The sequence below is a fragment of the Triticum urartu genome, chromosome 4A (assembly GCF_056163025.1).
Source record: "Triticum urartu cultivar PI428250 chromosome 4A, HENAU_Tu73, whole genome shotgun sequence".
NCBI classification, from domain to species: domain Eukaryota; kingdom Viridiplantae; phylum Streptophyta; class Magnoliopsida; order Poales; family Poaceae; genus Triticum; species Triticum urartu.
The window spans coordinates 555,610,681-555,629,612 of NC_141876.1; positions in this window are offsets into that span (position 1 = coordinate 555,610,681).

Genomic DNA, 18,932 nt, shown 5'->3' on the forward strand with positions numbered 1-18,932 from the left:
AAATATACATGTATTGTACTTCAAAATTGGTGATGTTCCCCCATGGTTGGGGGACACTGTGTCGCTGGCCTAGCCAACCCTATGGTTGCTGAACCGAGTTCGTCGTCCCCGTCCATACCCAGGGATCGTGCATCATGATCCAGTCGTCAAAATGATCGGTTGGTGCACAGAAACGACCATGTATAAACTTGCAATACCCAAATGAAGCTCTGATTCCTTCACACTATGACAAATAGGGAGAAAATCCTAGGATTATTAAAATAACCTCGCCCCATGGAGCCAAGAATCAGAATTCGCAGACTCATTGTACCATTCTCAACAAAGAAGCTGCCATGCACACTAATCTTAATAGACTCGCATGCCGAGAGAACCCATTGGGCGAGGCCGGGCAGTGAAGATGTGCCACTAGGACACGAAATCATAGGAGTCGTGCCCTTACGATCATAGGACAGCCACAAAGACATAGGAGCCTTGCCTACACAGTAACAAGAAATAATAGTCCGAGAGGCTCCCGCAAAATAATTCTAGTATTTGGCGGAAAAATTCACAGAAGCCAAAATAAAGCCTTACTATCAACAAAAAGAACATAATTACGAAGATGACATACTCTCTAGAAACGACCCATCCACATTAGCCAGTACTAAAAGAAACAAGTCAGGACCTGATCTAATAAATAAATCCTCACATGCGGCAGCTCCCAAATATCCCACATAGCGAGTTTCAGCAAACACACCTTGTACATATGACTAAGGCATGAAACACATCTCTCTCTTCGGAACCACAAATATCACGCGTGGTGCAATTAATTTTATGATGCCTTTTTCCTGTCTTCTACATTGCAACCCTCCTAATTGCCGCACAACAAGCAAAGACTTAACCTTCAGAGGCACCTTAGTGTTCCACAAAAGATTCCATAAGGTCCAGCTTCTATTATTTGCCCCCACTATGTTAGCTCGAATTATCACATTCCATTTTAAAGGCACAAAGCCAGCTTGTAAGCATTCCAGATAGAAAAACAATGATTCCTTTCATGATGCCACACAATGAAAGCTTTCCGAGTGATGAATGGATGCGAAGGTTGATAATTTCCCCCGCATCAGGATGAAAGAAAGTATGTTTCACCACATCCTCATATCATGTATAAGAAGCTCATGTACCGATTCCAATCTACTCATGTTCCTTTTACCTGAAACTTTGAGGCTAGATGTATGAGGAAGCCAATTAACTCTCGAAATATTAACACGTCAACCATCATAAACCCACGAAATGACTCATTTCTTCAAAAGGTCGAAACCATGCATGATGTTTTGCCTAGTGGAAATAATATCAAGAGGATGACTATTAGAAACATATTTACCCTTCATCAACAACACACAGAGGCTTCGGATTATCAAACAGATGCCAACCACATCTATCCAAAAGTGCTTAAATAAAAAAACAGAATTTCAAAAATCCCATACCTCCATGTCCTTTAAGATTTAGTTGCTTTATTCGAATCAAACACATGCACCTTCTTTCGCTCATTCTCACCCCCACAAAAAGTCTCGAATAATATGAGCTAAGTCATCACAGAGACTCACTGGAAATTTGATCACCCCCATAGCATAGGTTGGTAACACTAACACATGAAGCACCAATTTAGTCAAGGTTTCCTCGCCCGCACCAAAGAAATATTTCTCAGTCCAATCAGCCCCTCATTTAAAAAAAATTGTCTTTAATAAACTAAAATGTGCCCACTTTCATACGCCCCTCAGGAATGGGGAGGCAAAAATATTTATCATCAAAGTTATTAGCAGCTACCTCGATAATAACCATAACTGAAACATGATCCTCAATGCTGCATTTTATTACCTAACAAGATCAAACACTTGTGAGGGCTCAACTGCTAGCCCTACCCTACTTATGCCTTGCCAGAAATTGCTTAATAAGCAAGGCTTGACCAAGGAGGCTTTACAGAAGAATAAACTGTCACATGCAAAGAACAAATGAGATACCCTCGACACTTTCCTAGTAGTTTTGAAGTCACGTAGACCACTTGGCTATAGCATCATTCAGTAGAATAGACAAAGCAACAGTTGACAAAAAATAGATAAGGCGAGAGAGTCTCACCTTGCATAAAGCCTCAGGTTGGAGTGAAGGGATCCACGAGTCTTGACCACTGTGATGCCCCGAGACCGATGCGCCAGGTGTCTTCCAGTTATGCGCGTTGTTGCCATGTCATTCGCTTGCATGTTGCATCTTGTCATATCATCATGTGCATTGCATCATCATGTTTTCAAAACTTGCATCCGTCTGGGTTTCCCCAGTTCCTTCCGTTGTCCGTTCTGAGCCCAGACACACTTGCACGCGCCCGCGGCACGTCCGAAATATTATTTTATAAGTGGCTGGAAAATGTTCTCGGAATGGGATGAAAGTTGGCGTGCAGTCTTGTTATAGTGTAGGTAGACTGCCTATCAAATTTCATCGCGTTCGGAGTTCATTTGATGCCCCAACGGATAACTATAGCGACAATATAGCCGGTCATACGTCGGACGCTTTCGGTCTCCGAAGACTGTGGCCGGGTTTTCCCCCTCTTTCCTCCCTAGACCATCTACACAGTCCGCTATCAACCGCCAGGCCCCGAAACCCCTCCTTGCACAGTGCATCGACCCCCTCGCGTGCGCGTCTGAAAGCTGCCCCAAACCCGACCTGGACAGTTGTCACCGTTGGACTCAGATCATCCCCAAACATCTACAAAACATCTCCGTTTTTATTTTTGGGCTCCCTAGGCTATTTATCTCGAGCGTCCGATCTAAATCGGAGGGTCCTTTTAGCCCCTAGTATAGCCACCCTACCTATTTAAACAGTCAAACCCTAGCCTATCATGTCCCATCCACCAAATCCCCTCACCCGCCGCCGCCACTCTCTACATCGGGATCCAACCCGCAGCCAATTTCTCCCTCCCTCGTTTCTTCCACCAGTCCAACCACATCCACCCAAATCAAATCCTGTCTTCCTTGTGCCAACCCAATCACCCACAGCCTCGCTCTATCTAGATCGAGGGAATCGTCCCCAAGCACCGATGGTTCCAACCAGCGCCTACCTCCTCGTCCCCGTGCCGCAACAACGCAGCAGGAGCCCTCATGCCTGAGCCTCGCCGACCCTGCAGGTCGCGCCCTCCGGTGACCCCGCCGCTGGCGGCCACGACCAGGACCGGCCTCATCCCGCTCCTCTCCTCATGTTTTTCCCTCTCTCTCTCTCTCCCTCTCTCACACATACGATGGTCCTCTCTCTCTCCTTCCCAGGAACGAGAAGGAGCTCGCCCAAGCTCCATGGCGCCACCGCCGTCGTCCTGCTTCGTCTGGTGACCTCCGAGCAGCGCTACCCGCCGGAGCTGCTCGAGCTCGCCTAGCCCCTGCACCTCAAGTCCAAGCAGCACCCGAGCTCGTGGATGCCCGACGCTTGAGGCCTCCTGCCTCCCCGATGTTCGTCGCCGAGCACTAGTGCTCCAAGGCCGGCCCCTTTGCAGCTCCTCGTCGCCTCCCTCACCTCTCAGCGCGACTAGGAGGGGTTCCCGATCCCCGTCCTGAGCTCCTCCAACGAGCACTGCCTGCCTTTCCTAGTCGCGTGCCCCTGCTCCCTTTCTCCTCCTCGCTGTTGGTTCCGCTCGCGCCGGAGCATGCGAGCAGCCGAAGCTCAACCCCACGACCAAGCCGCCGCCCTGGAGCTTCTCCGCTGCCAGCGCCCTACTCCGACGCCTCCGCGCCTCTTTGCTACCCTGTTCACGCGTGCGCCGTGGCGACCTCTAGCTGCGTCGCGCCCGTCGACCGCCGCCGCTCCGGCCGTTGATACCTCTCCGTCGTATCTATAATTTTTGATTGTTCCATGCCAATATTCTACAACTTTCATATACTTTTGGCAACTTTTTATACTATTTTTGGGACTAACATATTGATCTAGTGCCCAGTGCCAGTTCTTGTTTGTTGCATGTTTTTTGTTTCACAGAATATCCATATCAAACGGAGTCCAAACGGGATAAAAACTGACCGAGATTTTTTTTGGAATATATATGATTTTTGGGAAGAAAAATCCACGCGAGACGGTGCCCGAGGGGGCCACGAGGCTGGGGGGCGCGCCGCTGACCCTAGTGGCCACCCGATAAGGCGGTTGATGCCCTTCTTTCGCTGCAAGAAAGGTAATATCCGGATAGAGATCGTGTTAAAATTTCAGCCCAATCGGAGTTACGGATCTCCGGGAATATAAGAAACTGTGAAAGGGCCGAATCTGAGAACGCAGAAATAGAGAGAGACAGAGAGACAAATCCAATCTCAGAGGGGCTCTCGCCCCTCCCATGCCATGGAGGCCAAGGACCAGAGGGTAAACCCTTCTCCCATCTAGGGAGGAGGTCAAGGAAGAAGAAGGCGAAGGGCCCCCCTCTCCCCTTCTCTTTCGGTGGCGCCGGAACGCTGTTGTGGCCATCATCATCATCACCGCGATCTACACCAACACCTCCGCCATCTTCACCAACATCTCCATCACCTTCCCCCTCTATCTACAGCGGTCCACTCTCCCGCAACCCACTGTACCCTCTACTTAAACATGGCCCTTTATGCTTCATATTATTATCCAATGATGTGGTTCCATCCGATGATGTCTGAGTAGATTTTCGTTGTCCTATCGGTGGTTGATGAATTGCTATGATTGATTTAATTTGCTTGTGGTTATGTTGCTGTCCTTTGGTGCCCATCATATGAACACGCGCGTGGATCACACCATAGGGTTAGTTGTATGTTGATAGGACTATGTATTGGAGGGCAAGATTGATAGAAGCTTCAACCTAGCATAGAAATTGATGCATACGGGATTGAAGGGGGACCAATATATCTTAGTGCTATGGTTGGGTTTTACCTTAATGAACATTAGTAGTTGCGGATGCTTGCTAATAGTGCCAATCATAAGTGCATAGAATTCCAAGTCAGGGATGACATGCTAGCAGTGGCCTCTCCCACATAATACTTGCTATCGGTCTAGTAAAGTAGTCAATTGCTTAGGGACAATTTCACAACTCCTACCACCACTTTTACACACTTGCTATATTTACTTTATTGCTTCTTTACTTACAACAACCCCTAATTTTTATTTACTTGCTCTTTATTATCTTGCAAACCTACCCAATAACACCTACAAAGTACTTCTAGTTTCATACTTGTTCTAGGTAAAGCGAACATCAAGCGTGCGTAGAGTTGTATCGGTGGTCGATAGAACTTGAGGGAATATTTGTTCTGCCTTTAGCTCCTCGTTGGGTTCGACACTCTTACTTATCGAAAACTGTTGCGATCCCCTATACTTGTGGGTTATCAAGACCTTTTTCTGGCGCCGTTGCCGAGGAGCAATAGCGTGGGGTGAATATTCTCGTGGGTGCTTGTTTGCTTTATCACTAAGTAATTTTTATTTGATGCTCTTAGTTGTTCTTTATCTTTAGTTATGGATATGGAACACAAAATACCAAAAAATTAGGTGTACTTGCTGCTCATGGAGATGAGGAACCTCCTAAAACCCTCGATGCTCGTTATGTGATAGATATTATGTACTATGATAATCCTGAGAAAACCCCATTCAATTATTTTATGGGAGACACGTTGGATCAATGTGAATACTTTAGGGATTATCGCTTGACTCAAAAAGGGAAACTATTATGGGATCAAATTTATATGTTGAAGTGGTATGCTAGGCAAGTATGCTTGAGATATGATTATACTTGTTGCTCTAGGATGAAGGCTCCACACCTTCCCTTTTCATGCAAATTTAATGATAATGAAACTTTGGCTTCTTATGCTAGAGGTATATATGACTATTATGATGTGGAACAAATAGAAGAATTTGTTGCTTTTATGGGTGCTTATGAAATTGAATCTATGTTCAAAGAATATGAAAATCTTTATGATGCTGTCTACAGACCTAAAAATTTAGCTATCCTTAAATATTGTTATGAGAATTATGAATACAATTCCGATATTGATGCGTTTATTGAGAAAGTCTCCACTGTCCCAGAAGAGACTAATATTTTGCAGGAATCTATGGAAGAAGAAATTGATGAAACTGTGAGCTCATTGGATGAAAAAGATGAGGAGGAGAGCGAAGAACAAAAGGAGGAAGAGCAGATTGATCACCTGTGCCCACCTTCTAATGAGAGTAACTCTTCAACTCATACATTGTTTAATTTCCCTTCGTGCTTACTGAAGGATGAATGCTATGATAATTGCTATGATCCCGTTGATTCTTTTGAAATATCCCTTTTGATGATGCTTGCTATGCTTGTGGCCAAGATGCCAATATGAATTATTCTTATGGAGATGAACTTGCTATAGTCCCTTATGTTAAACATGAAATTGTTGCTATTGCACCCACACATGATAGTCCTATTATCTTTTTGAATTCTCCAAACTACACTATATCGAAGAAGTTTGTGCTTATTAAGGATTATATTGATGGGTTGCCTTTTACTACTACACATGATGATTTTGATAGATATAATATGAATGTTCTTGCTGCTCCTACTTGCAATTATTATGAGAGAGGAACTATATCTCCACCTCTCTATGTTTCCCACACGATAAAATTGCAAGAAACTGTTTATACTATGCATTAGCCTTTACTTTGTGTGCATAAATTGTTCTTTTATGACATGCTGATGCATACGAAGAGGGTTAGACTTCGTTGTTACATGATATATGTTACTCTGTGCTCACTACTAAACTACAAATCATTGTTAATTAAAATTGGCTTTGATATACCTTGGGATCCGGGTGGATTCACTACTTGAGCACTTTATGCCTAGCTTAATGGCTTTAAAGAAAGCGCTGCCAGGGAGACAACCCGGAAGTTTTAGAGAGTCATTTATTTCTGTTGAGTGCTTTCATATAGTTTAAAAACAACAAAAATAAAGAGGGGAACCCACAACTATTTCAAAAAGAAAAGCGAAAGTGAGAAAGACAAGCATTGTTGAAGTGGGAGCTAGCCTTGAACTTTGTTCATGCTCACGGAAACTTTGTGAATCTTGATTACAGAAACTTTTCAACAAAAATAATTATCCCCTTTTACAATTCCATTGTATAATAAAAATAATGTGCCAAGGTTTGCCTTTAGGATGTTTACATTTGCTTGATGGTTTGTACGGTGCAGGACAGAAACTTTGGCTGTAGTGCGCGATTTTACATTTTTATCTGGAATGTCAAATGGTTCTGATTCTTTTCTCACTGTCTTTCTATGAAAATTTTTTATTTTTCCTAATTTTGGAAGAATTTTTCATGTATCATAAGTATGGTGAATGTTCAGATTATTACAGACTGTTCTGTTTTAGACAGATTCTGTTTTTGATGCATAGTTTCCTTGTTTTGATGAAACTAACGATTTATATCAGTGGATTAAGCCATGGAAAAGTTATATTAAATTAGACACAATTCAAAAACAAAATATGAATTGGTTTGCAACAGTACTTAGTGTAGTGATTTGCTTTATTATACTAACGGATCTTACCGAGTTTTCTGTTGATGTTTTGTGTGGATGAAGTGCTCGATGATCGAGAAGGTCTCGATGTGAGAAGAAGGAAGAGAGGCAAGAGCTCAAGCTTGGGGATGCCCGAGGCACCCCAAGTAAATATTCAAGGATACTCAAACATCTAAGCTTGGGGATGCCCCGGAAGGCATCCCCTCTTTCTTCAACAAGTATCGGTATGTTTTCGGATTCGTTTCGTTCATGCGATATGTGCAAATCTTGGAGCGTCTTTTGCATTTAGTTTTCATTTTTCTTTTATGCACCATGCTGGTATGAGGTAGCCCTTGGTTGATTTATAGAATTCTCATTACACTTCACTTATATCTTTTGAGTATGGCTTTATAGAATTCTTCATGTGCTTCACTTATATCATTTGAAGTTTGGATTGCCTGTTTCTCTTTACATAGAAAACCGCCATTTGTAGAATGCTCTTTTGCTTCACTTATATTTGTTAGAGCGTGGGCATATATTTTTTAGAAAGATTTAAACTCTCTTGCTTCACTTATATCTATTTAGAGAGATGACAGGAACTGGTCATTCACATGGTTAGTCATAAAATCCTACATAATACTTGTAGATCACTAAACATGATATGTTTGATTCCTTGCAATAGTTTTGCGATATAAATATGGTGATATTAGAGTCATGCTAGTGGGTAGTTGTGTATTAGTATAAATACTTGTGTTGAGGTTTGTGATTCCCGTAGCATGCACGTATGGTGAACCGTTATGTAACGAAGTCGGAGCGTCAGGTATTTATTGATTGTCTTCCTTATGAGTGGCGGTCGGGGACGAGCGATGGTCTTTTCCTACCAATCTATCCCCCTAGGGGCATGCGTAGTAGTACTTTGCTTCGAGGGCTAATAAACTTTTGCAATGAGTATGTGAGTTCTTTATGACTAATGTTGAGTCCATGGATTATACGCACTCTCACCCTTCCACCATTGCTAGCCTCTCTAGTACCGCGCAACTTTTGCCGGTACCATAAACCCACCATATACCTTCCTCAAAACAGCCACCATACCTACCTATCATGGCATTTCCATAGCCATTCCGAGATATATTTCCATGCAACTTCCATCATCATCATATACATGACTTGAGCATTCATTGTCATATTGCTTTGCATGATCGTAAGATAGCTAGCATGATGTTTTCATGGCTTGTCCGTTTCTTGATGTCATTGCTACGCTAGATCATTGCACATCCCTGCACACCGCCGGAGGCATTCATGTAGAGTCATATCTTTGTTCTAGACATCGAGTTGTAATATTGAGTTGTAAGTAAATAAAAGTGTGATGATCATCATTATTAGAGCATTGCCCCAGTGAGGTAAGGATAATGGAGACTATGATTCCCCCACAAGTTGGGATGAGACTCCGGATGAAAAAAATAAAAAAATAATAATAAAAGAGAGAAAGGCCAAAAAAAGAGAAGGCCCCCAAAAAATTAAAAAAAGAGAGAGAAAAAGAGAGAAGGGGCAATGTTACTATCCTTTTACCACACTTGTGCTTCAAAGTAGCACCATGTTCTTCATATAGAGAGTCTCTTGAGTTATCACTTTCATATACTAGTGGGAATTTTCATTATAGAACTTGGCTTGTATATTCTGATGATGGGCTTCCTCAAACGCCCGAGGTCTTCATGGGCAAGCAAGTTGGATGCACACCCACTTAGTTTTCAGTCTGAGCTTTCATACACTTATAGCTCTAGTGCATCCATTGCATGGCAATCCCTACTCACTCACATTGATATCTATTGATGGGCATCTCCATACCCCATTGATACGCCTAGTTGATGTGAGACTATCTTCTTCTTTTTGTCTCCTCCACAACCACCATTCTATTCCACCTATAGTGCTATATCCACGGCTCATGCTCATGTATTGCGTGAGGGTTGAAAATGCCGAAGCGCGTTAAAAAGTATGAACCAATTGCTCGGCTTGTCATCGGGGTTGTGCATGATGCGAATATTTTGTGTGGTGAAGATGGAGCATAGCCACACTATATGATTTTGTAGGGATAACTTTCTTTGGCCTTGTTATTTTGAAAAGACATGATTGCTTTATTAGTGGGCTTGAAGTATTATTGTTTTTATGTCAAATGATAGACTATTGCTTTGAATCACTCGTATCTTAATATTCATGCCATGATTAGATACATGATCAAGATTATGCTAGGTAGCATTCCACATCAAAAATTATCTTTTTTATCATTTACCTACTCGAGGACGAGCAGGAATTAAGCTTGGGGATGCTGATACGTCTCTGTCGTATCTATAATTTTTGATTGTTCCATGCCAATATTCTACAGCTTTCATATACTTTTGGCAACTTTTTATACTATTTTTGGGACTAACATATTGATCCAGTGCCCAGTGCCAGTTCTTGTTTGTTGCATGTGTTTTGTTTCACGGAACATCCATATCAAACGGAGTCCAAACGGGATAAAAACTGCCGGAGATTTTTTTTGGAATATATATGATTTTTGGGAAGAAAAATCCACGCGAGGCAGGGGGGCAGGCGCCCCTGACCCTCGTGGCCACCCCGTAAGGCGGTTGATGCCCTTCTTTCGCTGCAAGAAAACTAATATCCGGATAGAGATCATGTTAAAATTTCAGCCCAATCGGAGTTACGGATCTCCGGGAATATAAGAAACGGTGAAAGGGCAGAATCTGAGAACGCAAAAACAGAGAGAGACAGAGCGACAGATCCAATCTCGGAGGGGCTCTCACCCCTCCCATGCCATGGAGGCCAAGGACCAGAGGGGAAACCCTTCTCCCATCTAGGGAGGAGGTCAAGGAAGAAGAATACAAAGGGGCCCCTCTCCCCTTCTATTCCGGTGGCGCCAGAACGCTGTCGTGGCCATCATCATCATCACCGCGATCTACACCAACACCTCCGCAATCTTCACCAACATCTCCATCACCTTCCCCCTCTATCTAAAGTGGTCCACTCTCCCGCAACCCGTTGTACCCTCTACTTGAACATGGTGCTTTATGCTTCATATTATTATCCAATGATGCGTTGTCATCCTATGATGTCTGAGTAGATTTTCGTTGTCCCATCGGTGGTTGATGAATTGCTATGATTGATTTAATTTTCTTGTGGTTATGTTGCTGTCCTTTGGTGCCCATCATATGAACGCGCGCGTGGATCACACCATAGGGTTAGTTGTATGTTGATAGGACATTGTATTGGAGGCCAAGAGTGACAGAAGCTTCAACCTAGCATAGAAATTGATGCATGCGGGATTGAAGGGGGACCAATATATCTTAATGTTATGGTTGGGTTTTACCTTAATGAACATTAGTAGTTGCGGATTCTTGCTAATAGTTCCAATCATAAGTGCATAGAATTCCAAGTCAGGGATGGCATGCTAGAAGTGGCCTCTCCCACATAATACTTGCTATCGGTCTAGTAAAGTAGTCAATTGCTTAGGGACAATTTTACAACTCCTACCACCACTTTTACACACTCGCTATATTTACTTTATTGCTTCTTTACTTACAACAGCCCCTACTTTTTATTTACTTGCTCTTTATTATCTTGCAAACCTATCCAACAACACCTACAAAGTACTTCTAGTTTCATACTTGTTCTAGGTAAAGCGAACATCAAGCGTGCGTAGAGTTGTATCTGTGGTCGATAGAACTTGAGGGAATACTTGTTCTGCCTTTAGCTCCTCGTTGGGTTCGACACTCTTACTTATCGAAAACTGTTGCGGTCCCCTATACTTGTGGGTTATCAGCCGTCTTCGCCAGAGTACCACCAGGAAGCCGGGCCCCTGTGCGCCATGGCCGCCTCCCTCCTTTGCACCTAGCCTCGACTAGAGTCGCCCCTGTCAGCAACCAGCACGACCACGAGGCTGCCCTCTCCTTCCCCCTGCACAGGAGCTCGCAACTACCACCATCGCCTCCTTGCTGTTGGCATCCCAAGGCCCCTTGTGTTCTTTTGTGTTGGACGTCAAGGCCGGCAAGATCGACTACAACGACGCCAAGTTCCACCACCGGCAAGATCCGGCCTCATTTAAACTTGTCTAGATAGGTAGTTTTCATATGCTTCACCTCTTGCCATGTTAATCAACATTTAATATTGTTGGCTACATAAACGAGATCGAACTAAATAAGTCATGTGGTGTTCCGTCAATATGCAACTCGTTGCATATTGAGCTCCACTTAATTTGTAGTGTTGTTTGTTGCACTTTGCCATGCCATGCCTCATTAAACCGGACATGCATCATACTTGGTTATGCATCATGCCATGTTTATGTGATGGTTGTTTACTATGTTGTGTAAGTGCATCTAGTGCCACCCCTAGTTGGTTTTGGAGTATTGACGACAAACCTAGTTGAGGGACTAATGTGTTTGTGAGAATTATAGGATAACACAGGTAGAAGTCCCTCATTGATTCGGTTTTCCTACCAGAGATGACCCCTAAAAATGTGTGAAGACATTGAAGTCAAAGGTGGTATATGAAGATATTCACATTGAAGACTATGACAAGAGAAGACACCACATGAAGCCTATGGAGCTCAAAGACTTAGATCTTTCGTAGTTCTTTTTCTTTTGTGTTGAGTCATAGGAACCACCGTACTGTCAAGTGGGGTCCAAGAGAACCAGTCAGAATGACTGAAGTGATGCCTAACCAAAAACCTATGTCTTCGAGTGAAGACTATGAGAGCGAATCTTGTCCAGAGTCGGACAAGTCAGCTTTGCTTGTAGCCCAAGTAAAGTTGCCGTGTGAGTTTGAAATCTGACCGTTGGAACACGTGTCAGTTCCTTAGTGACCCAGGGTCATTTCGGACAAATCAGGTCGGGTTGCCAAGTGGCTATAAATAGCCCACCCCCCACAACCATAAACGGTTGGCTGCTCAGATTGAGAATACGGCTTTTGTCATTTGAGAGCGACCCACCTCGAAGCCTTTGAGAGAGAATTCCTTGCGAGGATAAATCCCTAACCACCCAGAGCCAGAGAGAATTGGGCATCACTTAAGTATTCTTGTCTGTGTGATATGAAGACTTATTACACTTGAGGACTGTGCATCCTCCAGCCGGTTAGGCGTCGCGTTCTGAGCATCCAAGAGACATTGTGGATTGCCGGTGAACGAAGTCTGTGAAGGTTTGGGAGTCTACCTTGAAGACTTACCAGAGTGATTGGGCGAGGTCTGCGTGACCTTAGCTCAAGGGGAATACGGTGAGGACTGGGTGTCCTGAGCTGCGTGTTCAGGACTGGGTGTCCGGGACTGTGTGTCCTAAGGTTTAAATACCTAGCCGCCCCAACCAGGCGTACAGTTGTCACAGCAACTGGAACTGGTCCAACAAATCATTGTCTTCAACGAGTCACTGGTTTCATCTTCCCTTCCCTTTACTTATTGTTGCTCCTTGTGAAGTCATTGTATGTTGGCACTATCTTTTGTCTTCACTGAGTGACTGCATGCTCGGTATGGCTTCATAATATCTTCCTACCTGATCCTTACTACATTGCTGCTATTAAGTCATTGTGCTTTCACTTCATTGAATACTTGACTATGGCTTGTCTAGTGTAGTCTACCTTCCGCTGCATGGTAATAGGTTTATTTCTATCGTTTGTCTTCATAACTTCCACGTTTTGAAGACTTTCATAAAATCGCCTATTCACCCCCCCTCTAGTCGATATAACGCACTTTCATGTTGCTTGCTTCTTTCCGGGTTGCTTCTCTCGTTAGCTTCGGTTCCGTTCCGGAGTTGTGAGGATTCGTTCGACTACGTCCGTTTGTCTTCTTCATGGACTCGTTCTTCTTCCTTGCGGGATCTCAAGCAAGATGACCATACCCTTGAAATCACTTCTATCTTTGCTTGCTAGTTGATCGCTCTATCACTATGTCGCGCTACCTACCACTTGTTATATCATGCCTCCCATATTGCCATGTCAAGTCTCTAACCCACCTTTCCTAGCAAACTGTTGTTTGGCTATGTTAGCGCTTTTGCTCAGCCCCTCTTATAGCATTGCTAGTTGCAGGTGAAGATGAAGTTTGTTCCATGTTGGAATATGGATATTTTGGGATATCACAATATCTCTTATTTTAATTAATGCATCTATATACATGGTAAAGGGTGGAAGGCTCGGTCTTATGCCTGGTGTTTTGTTCCACTCTTGCCGCCCTAGTTTCCGTCATACCGGTATTATGTTCCTTGATTTTGCGTTCCTCACATGGTTGGGTGTTATGGGAACCCCTTGACAGTTCGCTTTGAATAAAACTCCTCCAGCAAGGCCCAACCTTGGTTTTACCATTTGCCACCTAAGCCTTTTCCCTTGGGTTCTGCAGACTCAAGGGTCATCTTTATTTTAACCCCCGGGCCAGTGCTCCTCTGAGTGTTGGTCCAACCTGGGCGATGTCCGGCGCCCCCTGGGCAACCAGGGTTTATGCCAACCCGACATCTGGCCCATCCGGTGTGCCCTGAGAACGAGATACGTGCGACTCCTATCGGGATTTGTCGGCACATCGGGCGGCTTTGCTGGTCTTGTTTTACCATTGTCGAAATGTCTTGTAACCGTGATTTCGAGACTGGTCGGGTCTTTCCGGGAGAAGGAATATCCTTCGTTGACCGTGAGAGCTTGTGATGGGCTAAGTTGGGACACCCCTGCAAGTTATAAACTTTCAAGAGCCGTGCCCGCAGTTATGTGGCAGATGGGAATTTGTTAATATTCGGTTGTAGAGAACTTGACACTTAACTTAATTAAAATGCATCAACCGCGTGTGTAGCCGTGATGGTCTCTTCTCAGCGGAGTCCGGGAAGTGAACACGATTCTTGTGTTATGATTGTGTGTAAGTAGTTTCGGGATCACTTCTTGATCACTTCTAGCTTACGACCATTGCATTGCTTCTCTTCTCGCTCTTATTTGCGTATGTTAGCCACCATATATGCTTAGTGCTTGCTGCAGCTCCACCTCATTACCCTATCCTACCCATGAGCTTAAATAGTCTTGATCTCACCGGTGTGAGATTGCTGAGTCCTCGTGGTTCACAAATACTTCCAAACAGTTACAAGTGCCGATGGTACCAGTGTAGGTGATGCAACCCAAGCTCGAGTGGGAGCTTGATGAATATGTGGATCGTTGTTTTGTTTCCTTTCCTATTGATCAGTAGTGGAGCCCAGTTGGGACGATCGGGGATCTAGCATTTGGGGTTGTCTTCTTTTATTTTGGTTCCGTAGTCGGACCTTGATTGTATTCTGGATGATGTATGTTTATCTTGTTATATGTGTGAAGTGGCGATTGTAAGCCAACTCTTTATCCCTTTCTTATTCAGTACATGGGATTGTGTGAAGATTACCCCTCTTGCAACAAACCTACCATGCGGCTATGCCTCTAAGTCGTGCCCCAACATGTGGCAGATATAGTCGCATTGTGGGTCGTTGCTCATTTCATCCGTCCCCAAGTTGCCTTGTTTTCCCGCCCTCCCACCCCTTGTTTCTTCAAGGACTCATATTTCTTAATCAAGTATTTATTTTATGGATGTGAAGTCTCTCCATTCTTTTCCGTCAATGTTCTTATCCGGTGATTCTCAGGAAGATACTAACGGAGCTTCAAGTTCATCATTCTTCATTCTTTTCTTCTTCAGTGGACTAAATTCAAGCTTCACATTCCTTTCCTTGTTTCAAATGTTCTCTCATGCCGGTGCACCTCTTATTTGTTCAGCTCTCTCTATTCATTTGTTCCGGAGTGCGAAGATATCTCAGAAGATGTTATCTCATTCAATCCGTTCAAGCTATTTCGAGGTTGTTATCTCATTCAAACCATTTAAATCAACCGGTGCATTATCTCTTCCTAAGCAATCGTTCAACGGTGTATCTTTTGAGTGGGCCCTAACCCACAGGTCTTTCCCAGGATCTTACCTGACTCTTCTATTTTCCCGGAGTTACTCTCAAATTCTTCTCCATGTTGACGTAAAAATGAATTATCATCAGTCATATGTCTTTCTCCAAGATCTTTCAAATTCTTGCATCGTTGGTTCAACCTTCCTATCCTTCATTGTTCCGGAGTGCCTCAATAAACATGGTGGTGGTTCTCATCATCATTCTCAAATTATTCCGTTTGTCAGTAATTCTTTTCCTACCCATCCGGAGCAATTCAGAAGTCTTTTCAGTTTGATTCTCCGGAGGCCATCATTTCAGAAGATTTATTCGTTCTCAACATTCAGTTCTCATTCTCAAATTCTACCGGCCGGCACATAGTTCAAATATCCTCTAATCAGTTCATGATCTCTTCGTTCTCATGTATCTAAATCCCCTCAAGTATCTTCATTCGTTTTCCAAATTCTTACCGGTGATTTGTGCCTTTGCTACTTCCATTTTCAATTATTAAGGTAGCTTGTTCAAGATTTCTCTTCCTTGGTTGTCATATCAATTTATTCGTTGTTTCAATCCTACCGGTGGTTCGCCAAAGACCTTCTCAAGTTTGCGCTATATCTTTCCTCGATCCTTTCCAATGAGAATGAGTAGTATGCCAAATCCATTGTGTCCCGTCAATTTAATTGATGAAGGATAAGCATAATGTAATTCTTATTCTTGTTTCATCGAGTATATTCAACTCCTTATTCCGGAGGTTCATCAAAATTCTTGATTTCTTTTGTTCATCTTTCTTTTCTGGAGTTCCAAGTTTTTTCGCTTTATCTCATCGCGAAGCTCCATCTAAATCATCTCAAGGCTTCACCTTGTGTTCTCAACTTATGTTTCTTTTTGATCATCCTTTTATTACCGGAGTTCTTTTCAGCTTTCTTTCTGTTTGATCATTCTCTTTACCGGAGTTCTCATGAAGGTTCTACATGGTGGTTTGTCAAGGGTTCTTTTCATTCTTCAATTGCTCTTCAAGATTTCTCTCGGAGTTAAGATCTGCGAAGCCATACTCTAAAATAAACATGGTGCCCAACACATGTTTTGTTTTGAGGAGTTCAAGCATTTTTCATCTGGCATCCGAAGTGCAATTCTTTCTCTCTTATCTTTTGAGGTGGTGTTATGTCACCCTTGACAATTTCCCTTTCGAGTTTCATGATTCACAAGTTGTCCGGAATGACATATTGTAAACCTATCATTTTCAATTCGTTCATGAGCTCTTCTCAATCCATCAATCTCTTCGTTGGAGTTATCTTGGGTTATATTTCACCTAAAGCTTTCCCTAAGAATTTTTGCCATTATGGTGCTCATAAATGACCCAAGTTCTTCATTTATCCTCTCGGTGAAATAAGCTTCTCGTCTCCTTGTTGATATAAATCCAATCTATTGTTTCCATAGTGGCAGAATTTCGCCTCAATTTTGAGTAGTTTTCCATAAGCCCACTACAAGCTTATTCGTTTCGTTGTTGGTTTTTACTACAACTCCGTGATAATTTTCTTGGAAGGGTGTTTTCCCAGCTCATTTGTGGAAGAAGATGTCATTTTCTTCTCAATTCTTTCCTTGCCAACGATTCAACTTCTATTCTTTCGTTCCGGAGGCATAGTGATGTTGCTCTCTTCATCCATCATCCCATTTTTGCCAAGTTCATATTCTATGCCTTCCATTTCTAACCGGAGTGTTGTCGTAATTAATCTTTATCGTTCCTTGTACATCTCGTTTCATCCGGAGTGCTTGCATGTACTTCCTGTACATTGCAACCCTTTTTCTTATGTCTTTCAACCTACAAGGTTCTAGTAATGTTCCTTGTTCCTCTTTTCTAACGGAGTGTTTTTTCAACTTTGATCATCTTCGTTGTATTCTTTCTTTCAATTTGTTCAATCTCTCAAGGTTCGTGGTTTCACTCTTTTGCCAAGAAGCAACTTAGTTCTACCTCTTCTCTTCCTCTTCCGTTTCTGCCCGGTGCCATCCTAGATCTCGGGACAAGATCCTCTTGTAGTGGTGGAGTGTTGTGACGCCCCGAGACCGATGCGCCAGGTGTCTTCCAGTTATGCGCATTGTTGCCATGTCATTCGCTTGCGTGTTGCATCTTGTCATATCATCATGTGCATTTCATCATCATGTTTTCAAAACTTGCATCCGTCCGGGTTTCCCCAGTTCCGTCCGCTGTCCGTTCTGAGCCCAGACACACTTGCACGCGCCCGCGGCACATCCGAAATATTATTTTATAAGTGACCGGAAAATGTTCTCGGAATGGGATGAAGTTGGCATGCAGTCTTGTTATAGTGTAGGTAGACTGCCTGTCAAATTTCATCGCGTTCGGAGTTCATTTGATGCCCCAACGGATAACTATAGCGGCAATATAGTCGGTCATACGTCGGACGTTTTCGGTCTCCGAAGACTGTGGCCAGGTTTTCCCTCTCTTTCCTCCCTAGACCATCTACACAGTCCGCTATCAACCGCCAGGCCTTGAAATCCCTCCTTGCACAGTGCATCGACCCCCTCGCGTGCGCGTCCGAAAGCTGTCCCGAACCCGACCTGGGAAGTTGTCACCGTTGGACTTAGATCATCCCCAAACATCTACAAAACATCTCCGTTTTTATTTTCGGTCTCTCTAGCCTATTTATCTCGAGCGTCCGATCTAAATCAGAGGGTCCTTTTGGCCCCTAGTCTAGCTGCCCTACCTATTTAAACAGTCAAACCCTAGCCTATCATGTCCCATCCACCAAATCCCCTCACCCACCGTCGCCACTCTCTTCATCGGGATCCAACCCGCAGCTAGTTTCTCCCTCCCTCGTTTCTTCCACCAGTCCAACCGCATCCACCCAAATCAAATCATGTCTTCCTTGATTTCCCAACCCAATCACCCACAGCCTCGCTCGATCCAGATCGAGGGAATCGTCCCCAAGCACTGATGGCTCCAACCACTCCCTCCAACCAGCGCCTACCTCCTCGTCCCCGTGCCGCAACAACGGAGCAGGAGCCCTTGTGCCCGAGCCTCGCCGACCCTGCAGGCCGCGCCCTCCGGTGACCCCGCCGCCGGCGGCCACGACCAGGACCGGCCTCATCCCGCTCCTCTCCTCCTGTTTTTCCCTCTCTCTCTCTCTCACGGTGGTCCTCTCTCTCTCTCCTTCCCAGGAACGAGAAGGAGCTCGCCCAAGCTCCATGGCACCACTGCCGTTGTCCAGCTTCGTCTAGTGACCTCCGAGGAGCGCTACCCACCGGAGCTGCTCGAGCTCGCCTCGCCCCTGTGCCTCAAGTCTCGCGTCGTCGCCGCCTTGCTCCGTCCTCTCTGTCCTCCCGCTGTTGAGCAGCACCCGAGCTCGTGGATGCCCAACGCTTGAGGCCTCCTGCCTCCCTGATGCTCGTTGCCGAGCACCAGTGCTCCAAGGCCGTCCCCTCTGCAGCTCCTCGTCGCCTCCCTCACCTCTCAGTGTGACTAGGAGGGGTTCCCGATCCCCGTCCGGTGCTCCTCCAATGAGCACCGCCTGCCTTTCCCAGTCACGCGCCCCTGCTCCCTTTCTCCTCCTC